This window comes from Microtus oregoni, unplaced genomic scaffold, assembly GCF_018167655.1.
Source record: "Microtus oregoni isolate MIOR12 unplaced genomic scaffold, Mior012 000063F_ref0000156, whole genome shotgun sequence".
Lineage (NCBI taxonomy): Eukaryota > Metazoa > Chordata > Mammalia > Rodentia > Cricetidae > Microtus > Microtus oregoni.
Window position 1 is genome coordinate 4,683,561 of NW_024543873.1, and position 11,391 is coordinate 4,694,951.

The window sequence follows — 11,391 nt, forward strand, 5'->3', positions numbered from 1 at the left end:
ATCTGTAGTAAAATGAAGGCATAAACTTCATTTTTAAATCCATGCTCACTTTACGTTCTTTCAATCTAAGCAGAAGTACTCACTTCTTATTGTTATCCTCTTTACATCTCTTCTCCATTTCCATTATATACCACACTAAAGGTGTGGGAGCCCACAGAAGTGGGGCTGTTTCACCTTGAATAAAGGTCAGAGACTTCAGGCCTATCCTTGCTCCTTCAAGGTTATGGACAAGAGGTTTGACTTAAGGTGTGCCTACTAACAAGATATCTTGACCTAGGGTGTGATTTCTTGGTGTTTTGGGTATTAAGATGGTCTCCAGATGTGGATCATCCCAACTTGACCAAATGTCAGAGAGTTCAGGCCTTTTCTTGCTCCTTCAAGTATATGACAGGAGGCTTGACCCAGAGAGTGGCTGCCTACAGGATGCTTGTCTTAATGTGTGGTCGCTGCATGTCCTGCCTACACTACAGAATACTTAACTTGGGGTTTAATTGTTTAATGCTTCAGGTATTGAAGAGGTAATTGCTCTGTTTCTTCTTTGTATCATGGTAAAACAGTCTTTTGTCATCCCTGCCTTTTGGATTGGGGTACATAAGCATATGGAAAATAAGCACAGGCAAATTCAGTATTCAATTGGTTGCCCTCCTGACTCTATTCTGTGTCTCTGTCCTTTTCTTTAATATCTCTGTTCCTTCAGCCAAATATTTCTAATCCACATACCCCTACCTTGGGATGCGCAAACTCTTTGAGACTGGACCCTGACAGATGCCCCTCAACGTGGGGCTCATGATAGAAGGGAATAAAAAGCACCAGTTTATATATATATTTACAAACACAAACATCTTACCCCTTCTCCCCTTTGAGACTGAGCCTTGCTATATATCCCTGATTGGCTTCAAACTCACATCTCCACCTTCTGAGAGCTGAGATTTTAGGCTTGTGCAACCGCACTTAATTCTATGCCTTTATTGTTGAACATTCATTTGGGAATCCATAAAATGTAGCCACCAGGGATATTTCCTTATTACAATTGACTTTCTGTGTGCTTCACTCAAGGCCTTGTGCATATTACACAAATATTCTACTGCTGAGCTATACCCCAAAATGCTCATTTATAATAGGCTTAAGATGCTTTATCTTTGTTGTTACTTTTAGAAATGAAAGTGGCTAGATTTCCTTTTTAATTGTTTTTATTGAGATATACATTTTTCTCCCGTCTCCTCTCTTCCTCCCCCTTTCCTTCTACCCTCTCCAGTGACCCTCATGTTCCCAGTTTACTCAAGAGATCTTGTCTTTTTCATCTTCCTATGAAGATCCATGTATGTCTCTCTTAGGGTTCTCTGCTCTCTATATTATATTTGTTTTTCTGGGTCTGGGTTACCTCATTCAATGTTTTTTTCTAGATCTATCCATTTGCTTGCAAATTTCAAGATGCCCCCCTTTTTTTACCACTGTGTAGTACTCCACTGTGTAAATTATTCCTCATTTTCTTGATCCATTCTTTGATTAAGGGCCATCTAGGTTGTTTCCAGGTTCTGGCTATGACAAACAATACTGCTATGAACATAGTTGAGCACACATCCTTGTGGTATGATTGAGTATCCTTTGTGTGTATTCCCAACAGCAGTATTGTTGGGTCTTGAGGAAGATTGTTTCTAAATTTTCTGAGAACTGTGTGGCTAGATTTTCAAAATTCTACTTTAATCTAGCTCTCTTCATTCTAACCTACATTATTTAAATAACTTACATGCTTTAGGTAAAACTAGATACCATCCCTTTTGGGGCAATACAGTTAGTGTTTCAGGGGATACCTTCCTTATTACTAATTACCTTCAGAACCAATTATTATGAGTCAGTGTGCAAATATTTGGTCTTCTGAGCATGAACTGAATTTGCGGAAAGGTTAGGCAGTCTGAGTCCAACAAGAATTGGGGGTAGGAAGCAAGTTGAACAAATTCTATTGTTTTCTCCATAAAGTAGAGGTAGAGGTAGAGTCTAGTTGGAACAAGTAGGTCCCTGATGAAATATTTTAGTAAGATATTTGTCACGGACCATGAGAAGCAGGTGGAAACACTGTATTCAGATGTCAACCCATCAGAGGCATGGTTATCTGATGGAGGATTAATCCTGTCCAGACAAGGTCTGCAGGACCATCAACTCTGAAAGCTGTTGCTCACTTTTACTGAAACAGCTTGCTGTCTCCCCTATACTTGCATTGTAGTGTGTAATCTCATGTCATGTGTATAGGTAATCTAATGATTGCATCTCAATCTTGTGGGCACATGAGTCTGTTGGTGATCAGGTAGATGACTTTTCATTTAACCATATAGTTCTGACATAAAAAATATATTGGGACATGCTTTATAACTGGATCTATTTGTCCCACAGGACTGTTGGACATTTAAAAGCCTGCCTTCTTCTTTGGCTTACTGGATGCTTCCCCTACCCTGTGAGACTCTCAGTGAGAAAATTTAGTCACATAGCCAGAAACCTTGGTTCCCACAGCCATTTTCTCCTTTCTGTTCCCTGAGATTCCTTAGAAGCCACCTCCCTGAGACTGTCTTCCATTTGGCAGGCATGCAGACAGGAAAGGAGTCTTTCATATAGACCACAATTGGGACCTTCAAATATAAAGGGACATCCAAGCTCAGAGAATTTGCCTTTGCTTTGAATGTGTATGTAAACTGGAAACTTTACAGGACAGAGAAGAGCAGGAGATGAATAAAGAACCTGATGCAGAAGAGTACATAGTGGAGAGTTCATTGCACCTTCAGATCCTTCTAAGTCTCACTCTTACTATAAGTCTTCTTCTGAACCCTGCGGGGACACTGAGGCTGGCACTCAGAGGTCTCCAATAGATATTTCTCCTTTTGGCCCTGTCTTATCACTCCCTCTGCCCCCTGGCTGCACGAGATGAGCAGTTTTGCTCTAATGTGCATTCCTGTCACTGTGTGTTGGCCTCATCACTGGACCACAGCAATGGTGCTTGGTACCCACAGATGGAAACTTCTAAGCTCTGAGCCAAAATAAATCATTCCTTCTTTAATTTGGTTACCTCAGGTATTTTGTCACAGCAATGGAAAGTTTATTAAAGCTTTCGCAACGCCTGGAGGGTTTGGTTTCCGAAGCCAGCTGCTTGTATCTTCAAACGAAAGAAGACAGAGGCTGAAGTGACTAATAACTGATTTACATAGGATATTTGTGGCCATCAATGACTGGGGAAGAGAAAGAATTCTGTGGCTTGGGTAGGCTGGCTCTGGTACACAGTTTTGTGTATCTAAGGTTATGTTTTAGTTTAGTCTAAAATTGGTTGCGTTTACCAAGGAAATATTGTGTCATATGTGAACTGCATTTAATAAGCTGGAAGGCAGTTTTCAGAACAAACAGAGAAACACAAATGTCAATTTTTTCTCTTTGCCTAAAAAACAGGAAAAGGAACCTGGTGAGATGTCTCAGAGGTTACAGGCACTTGCTGTGCGAGCCTGAGGACCTAAATTCAATCCCCAGAACCCACAAAGGAAAGAACCCACTCCATGAAAATGTCCTTTGGTCTCTAGACACACACTTTGCGGGACTTGGTCCCCAGTAGACAAAACACACATGCACGTGCATGAGCGCGCGCGCATGCGCGCACACACACACACACACACAATTTTAAAACAAAAATAAAATTAGCAGAAGGGATTCCGGCACACAGAATGAAGAAAGCAATGATATTAAAATCTTAAGCAGCATAAAAATAGAGGAAATTTAAGATATTTTGCCTGTAATTTGCATTGACTCAAACCTTCTAGAATCTATGCAGATCATTTTCTTCTGTTTCTGCCATGGAACCCTATTCCCAGATCCCAGATTTGGTTTATAATTGGGCAGAAAAGTATTAACATGGCATCTTTGAGGGCTCGGGGGGGGTATTTCATCCCTATTCAAGAGGACTTTCCATCTATATACTGATTCGTGTTTTCCTCCACTTGTTTTTTCTTGGAATATTTTTAAGTCTTAACTTCCTTGACAGTGATAACGGTAGAAATAAAAAGTTCTCAAGACCTATTATGACAAAATGAAAGGAGAAGGGATTGAATTACATCACAAACTGGTGCACAAAGGAGAATTGGAAAACTGAGTTGGACACCATTTTGTCACATTGCCACCAATGACCTTTTGTTACACACCTCAGTGAAGGAATAAAAGGATGGTCTTTCCCCTATACATACCTAAAGAAACTTGAGTCACTTACTCAAGGAATTCCATAGAAATAAGCTAGGATTAAAGTGTTGTCTGGCATACACGAGGCACTGTGTTCTATCGCCAGGACCACACAAAAAAAAACATTCCGTGTAAACAAAACTACATTCTCCTGTGGTATGGATATTAATCAGATTAGAGAGAAAGATTCAATTCCCCTCTCCAGTGCTCCCTTTCGGAGCTTATTTTGCCAAGTGATAATCACACAAAACAGCCAGTACTTTGGGTTTCCACAAGGTTCTTTGAAAGTGTTTATCACCAAAGCTGATGCTTGGTTCTGACAGTGAAGTCTTGGGATTGGTACAATGCTGGCTGTATCACTTATCATGAACGTGTAAATTAGTTGATCTATGTATTGTCCTCATCCAGGAGGGATGTTCACACTTGGCTGTTCCAGCCTCCTAGGAAGCAGGTCTACTGCTTAAATGTAGACTCTCTTCCCCCAGTGGTCCGAGTCTCATTCCTCAAATATGCCACCTTCTAAACACTTAGAATTCCTTACAAGACCAACTTCAAGGTCTTGCTCATATTTATCAGAGGATTTTACTGGACAAAGGTTGAACATAAAAGAAAATAGCAGCAATATCTGACTCAATCTAATCACCTGCTTTATTACTATTTGTTAGCAGTATAGATGGGGAGAAGGACTCATGTGACCTCTTAATTGTTTTGATCATATTTGTGAGATAGGCTTATACCCCCTTTATAGATAAGATCAGAAAGTTATGAGAAATGATTTATCTAAGAGCATACAATAAATCAGTGGAATTAGAGGGAATGATATCGACTCTCCAATTAATGTTCAACTTCTTTTGGGTCACATTGCAAATATAAAGTAAATATATATGTTTCAAATATTCAACAATATATTGAGCCTCAAAAATTGCTTTTGTACACTGTTATTTCAGTAGCATAGTTATAGAGAAAATGTGTATGTAAAATATGCAAAAATGTATTGAACCACAAAACCAATTTTACTTACTTTTGTTTCACTAACATTAGTTGCACAAAATGGAAGATTATAATTATAATTCCACCTTGTATTTATGTATTTATCAGACAATTTAATAGAGCTGCTCACACTGTTGTGAAATTTAGAATCTTCATAGGCACCTAGGTTTGCTAGTTACTTTTCTGTTGCTGTTATTTATGGAAGAAAGGGCTTATTTGGGCATATGGTTCCAGAGGGAGAATCTAGAGCGGTGGCAAAGGCATGGCAGAGGTAGTTGGTGCAGGAAGCTGAGAGATTACATTTTCAACTACAAACAGGAAGCAAGAGAAGTGGGATGAGGCTCTAAACACTCAGCGTCCACCCCCAGTGATATACTTCCTCCAGCAAAGCTCCACTTCCTAACCGTTCTGTAACCTTCCCAAACAGTGCCTCCAGTTAGAGACTATGTGGACATTTCCCATTACAGCAAACAGAATGGGTATTATTAATATCCTCAATTGTAAAAGATTCAACAGATTTACCTTAAATTTAAATATTTAAAAATGGGAAGAAAGAAGATGCATTATCTCTATCATTATTCACTCTGAATAGACTCATTTTTTTTTCCTTTGCAATGGAAGTGATTAAGGCAAATTGCCTGTTTTTATTTTTCAAAGACTGACAACTGGCCCTGGATCCTGACTTATCCCCTATTTACCCTTTCCTTCCCCAGTGAAAATGTACTGACATTGACTTTTCAGAAGAAGACAGTAACTACTGTGGAGCCACACACTGCATCTCAGAGGGGACACGAGGTCCTTAGCTCATGGTATCCCATATCTGAGCGTCTTTACAGCTCTGTGTTCTCCTTTCCAAGACTTCTGCTGTCTATTTGGCAAATCTCGTTTGCACGAAGGAGAAAGAATGATGGCTCCAGTTGCCAGGTAGACAGAGTGTAGCCACCCAGTGCCAGGTTCATGCTGTAACTGGTGATCACACCTCACTAGAACCTTGCAACACATCTTGCAATCCCAGCTGGGTGTCCCCAAGCAGAGGCAGCAATTATGTATAGTGGTTGGGAGATGTAAACAAATGTCCATGGGGGACTGACTTAGAACCAGCCAAGTCATTTCATTTACAGCTTGCATCAAATTGGAATGAAGGGCTCTGATCAGGAAATCAAGCGCACTCTTTTACTGTCTCAGCAAGCGTTTTTAGAACTCATGTGCAATGCTTTTTCTTCGGAGATGTGATTGTACAGTATATTCAAAGCTCACAAGGCACTTTAGAAATAGACCGTAACTTTAAAATAAACTCCATATTTCCTTTTGTACCAAGCTCAAATACACCCGTGTGCTTTGGGCCATTTTCCATTACTATTACTTCTTATGACTCAGTGTCATAAGCTTGGGAAGGGATAGTGAGAAATTATGATCTTATGGGAACTTCTCTGTCTCTCATTCCCTTTCTTTATGCTTCTGCAAAAGCTTTAACTGATGAGAGTTGAAATAATTGTTTATAAAAATCTACAAAAAGAAAAGAAGCCAAAACCTTACATAGAACAAGTTACAAGCTAGAGTGCTGTGTCCTCTGCCCCTTGCTTAGTTTAAAACTATGAGAATGGAGGGACATGCGCATAAAAACAAGGACTAGGAAATACCAAGGGATTCTGGGCCAGTATGCTCTGCCACATGTTTATGCCACTCAAAACGTTACAACACCACTGGCTCCACTGATGAACTCTGGGAAACATCTACATTTCAAAGCACAGAGGAAAAACTAGGAACTTTGGAAGATGAAAAGAAGCAAATGAACTCAAGAAGAAATGGACAAACTAGTTTGCTAAATAGGAGAGTGTCGAAGAAGAAAGCAAATCAGGCGAGCAGTCTGTGAGAAGAGCTAAAGAGAGAGCCTTGGGGTAACTTTCTTGGGGGACCCAGGTCATTGAGAAGTTCTTCAAAAGACTATAATTTGGGCTCAATAAAAGAAAAAAGAACTGTTGGGACTGAAGGATTTGGACCTGAATTTAAATCCTGCTTCTCTCTTATACTAACTGCTTAGCTTTGGGAGAGTTTGTTATTTGTTTCTTCATTTGTTCATTTATTTATGTAGATACCTACTGTACAACACTCCCTATGTGTAATGCACTTTTCTAAGTGCTTTGTGAGTATTAACTCTCATAAACTTTCTAATAATTCTATAAACAGATACTATTTTTAGCTTCATATTAAAAATATTTTACTTTCTATGGTGCTGAGGATTGAACTCAAGGATTTGAACATGTCAGGCAAGTGTCTAGCTAATGATTAGTACAGCTAGCTATCATCTTCGATTGTACCAGAGAAGAAACTGAGGACCAGAGAGGTGAAATGATGTGTCCAAAGTCATACAATTAATAAGTGGCAGAATTGGGAATCAATTTCAGTTGTTGCTCAAATCCTTGTCTGTGCACTTAGCTGCTATAGCTCAGCTTTTCTGATGATCAATTTCTCATTTATAGAACAAATCCTTTTAGTCCTGTTGTGAGGAATAAATACTTTGAGGGGTCAGGAAAAATACCTGGCAACAAAGAAGCACTCGTTATAAAGCATTCTTTAGAAAAATAATGATAAATGACTCCCTCCTAGAAAGTCTGTTTCCTCCTGGTCTTTGGACTCAATACTGCCTGGGTATGTTCTATAGTGCTGCCTCATCTCTTGGATCTTCTAAAGTTGTTTTAGCTTGTAGCTTTCTCTCACTACACCCCAGCTGTATTGTCCGTAGTAACTCAGTGCAGGTGATGTTCAGGCTCCCAGTACCTCCTTAACCCTATGGAGCAGATCAGCCTCTAGATTCTAGCTCCAAATCATATTAGGAGTTACTAAGCCAGCCCTAAACATGTTCAAAACAGAACATCCCTGCCGATCTTCAGATACCTCATAAATATTTTTTGATTGTGTGCTTAGCTGCATGCAGGGTGACATGTAGTACACACATACATATGCACGCATGCCTCTATGCATGCACACAAGCAAAAGAAAAAAGATAAAGGAGTAGAAAAGTAGGTGTGATTTGAATAAGAATGATACCCATGGGTACATATATTTGAATGCTTAATCATCAGAGAATGGTACTATCGTGTGAATTTTAATTGGTCTTAATAATAAAAACCTGGAGTCCGATATTAGGGGATGAAAGGTGAAAGGTCAAAGAAACAGAGCAGACAGTCACTAGAGTTCTTACCTCTAAGAATTCCTCAGACAGCAAGGGTTGAGCTCCTGTTTCTTCCTGCCTCCTATTCCTCTCTTCGCCCAGCCATATCTCTTCCTGTCTCCACCTCCCGAGTGCTGAGATTAAAGGTGTGAGAGCTCAACTTCTGTAAGCGAAGGCAGGAGCTCTGACTCTCATTTAGACCAGTTAAATCTCATGTAGCCCAGTGGGGCCTTGAACTCCTGATCTTCCTGCTTTCACCTTCCAAGTGCTGGGATTAAAGGTGTGAGTCACCACTGCCTGGCCTCTATGGTTATCTAGTGGCTAGCTCCACCCTCTGATCTTCAGGCAAACTTTGTTAGAGCACAAGCAAAATATCACCACATTTTGATGTGGGATGTCCTTCTGTATGTATGTTACTTTTATTGGTTGATGAATAAAGCTGTTTCAGCCAATGGCTTTGCAGAGTAAAGCCAGGTGGTAAATCCAAAGAGAGAGATATATAGAGAGAGTAGACAGAATCAAGGAGACACCATGTAGCCTCAAAGGAGAGAATGCCAGGACCTTACTGAAAAGCCACAACCTTGTGGCGATACATAGATTAATAGAAATGGGTTAGTTTAAGGTGTAACAGCTAGCTTGGAATATGCTTGAGCCATTGACCAAACAGTGTTGTAATTAATATAATTTCCCTGTGATTATTTGAGTCTGGGCTGCCAGGAAATGAATGTGCAGTCTCCATCTACAAATGGCTCCCAAACATTTGGCAAAAATTTCCACATAAAGCCTGAGAAGCTTTAAAAGAAAAGGATTCGAGACAGAAAAGAATAGATTCAAGCACGGCTTCTTGGTAGCAGCATTGTCTTGGATGAACTGTTTGCTAGAGGCAAGCAGTATGCAGCTCCTTTAAGAGAGGCTTCCTCCCTCAATCAAGATATCTCTTTCCTTGCTCTCATATCTGTCCTTCCTCCATCTTGACTATCCCAGTTCCTCAAGTTCTCCTCGCCCCTCCCCTTCTCCCCACTTCTCCCCCTTCTACCTTTCCTTCCACTCCTCCCACCCCCATAGTCCAAATTTTGTCAGGCAATTTTTGTCTCTTTCCAATTTCCAGGTGGATCTATATATGTTTTTCTTTGGTTTCACCTTATTACTTGGATTTTCTAGGATCATGAACTATAGGCTCAATGTCCTTTGTTTATAACTAGTATCCACTTATGAGTGAGTACATACCATATTCATCTTTTTGGGTCTGGGTTACCTCACTCAAGATAGTGTTTTCTACTTCCATCCATTTGCATACAAAATTCAAGTTGCCACTGTTTTTTACCGCTGAGTAGTGCTCTAATATGTAAATGTGCCACAGTTTCTTTATCCATTCCTCAGTTGAGGGGCATCTAGGCTGTTTCAGGTTCTGGCTAATACAAATAATGCTGCTATGAAGATAGTTGAACAAATGCTTTTGTAGTATGATTGAGCATCTTTTGGGTATATGCTCAAGAGTGGTATTGCTGGATCCTTAGGTAAGTTGACTCCCAATTTTCTGAGAAACCACCACACTGATTTCCAAAGTGGTTGTACAAGTTTGCATTTCCAACAGCAATGTTAGGAGTGTTACCCTTACTCCACATCCTCTCCAGAATAAGCTATCATTAGTGTTTTTGATTTTAACCATTTTGACAGATGTAAGATGGAATCTTAGAGTTGTTTTGATTTGCATTTTTCTAATAGCTAAGGAAGTTTAACATTTCCTTAAGTATCTTTTGGCCATTTGAAATTCTTCTGTTGAGAATTCTCTGTTTCGTTCCGTACCACAATTTTTAAATTGGGTTATTTAGATTTTTAATGTCTAATTTCTTGAGTTCTTTATATATTTTGGAGATCAGTCCTTTGTCTGATGTGGGGTTGGTGAAGATCTTTTCCCATTCAATAGGCTGCCTTTTTGTCTTATTGATTGTGTCCTTTGCTTTACAGAAGCTTCTCAGTTTCAGGAGGTCCCATTTATTTATTGTTGCTCTCAGTACTGGGGTTATATTTATGAAGTGATCTCTTATGCATTGAAGACTACCATTATGGGATAAGCAAGAAAGCTGGATCTAGAGAAAATTTCAGGAATCCATAAGGATGTCCCCAGCTAAGACCCTAAGCAATAGAGGAGAGGATGCCCCAACTGGCCTTGCCCTGAAGTCAGACTGATGATTATCATAAATATCACTATAGAACCTTCGTCCAAAAACAGATGGAAACAGAGTCAGAGACCCAAAACAGAGCATTGGACTGAGTTCCTAAGGTCCAGTTAAAGAGTGGAAGGAATGAGAATATGAGCAAAGAGGTCAAGACTGTGATTAGTTCATCCACTGAAACAGTTTACTTGAGCTAATGGGAGCTCACCAACTCCAAATGGACTGGGAAGGAACAAGCATAGGGCCAAACTAACCCCTCTGAATGTGGTTGACAGTTGTATGGCTGGAGCAGACTTAGGGGCCACTGGCATTGGCACTGGGATTTATCTCTACTGCATGTACTGTCTTCTTGGAATCCTATTCTCTTTGAATGTATACCTTTCTCAGCCTAGATATAGTAGGCAGGGCCTTGGACCTTCCCCAAAGCAACGTGCCTTTCTCTTTCTTAGGATTAGGTGGGGGTGGGTTGGGAGGGTGTGTGGAAGTAATGGGAGGAGAGAAGGGAGTGGAAATTTGGATTGGTATTTTTTTAAAAAAAATCTAATAAATAAAAAAGAGAGAGGCTCAGTGTTAGTGACAAAAACCTTGCAGCTCTTTTAAGAGACTCTGACACCAAATACTTAAACGGTGTTTATGGGCAGCCAGCATCAGGCATCTTGGTGTTGGCATGAACCTAGAAGCTCCACAGAGTTGTGACAATAATGTGACTCCTGCTAGAACTTCCACTATGAAGCTAGACTCTCAAAAAGCTAAAAAATGGGGTGGAGGCAGTCGTCAAAGCTAAAGCTTTAATCCTAGCCATATAACTTAGCAGATTCAAAACTCATGTGGTCAAAAAAGATAGAG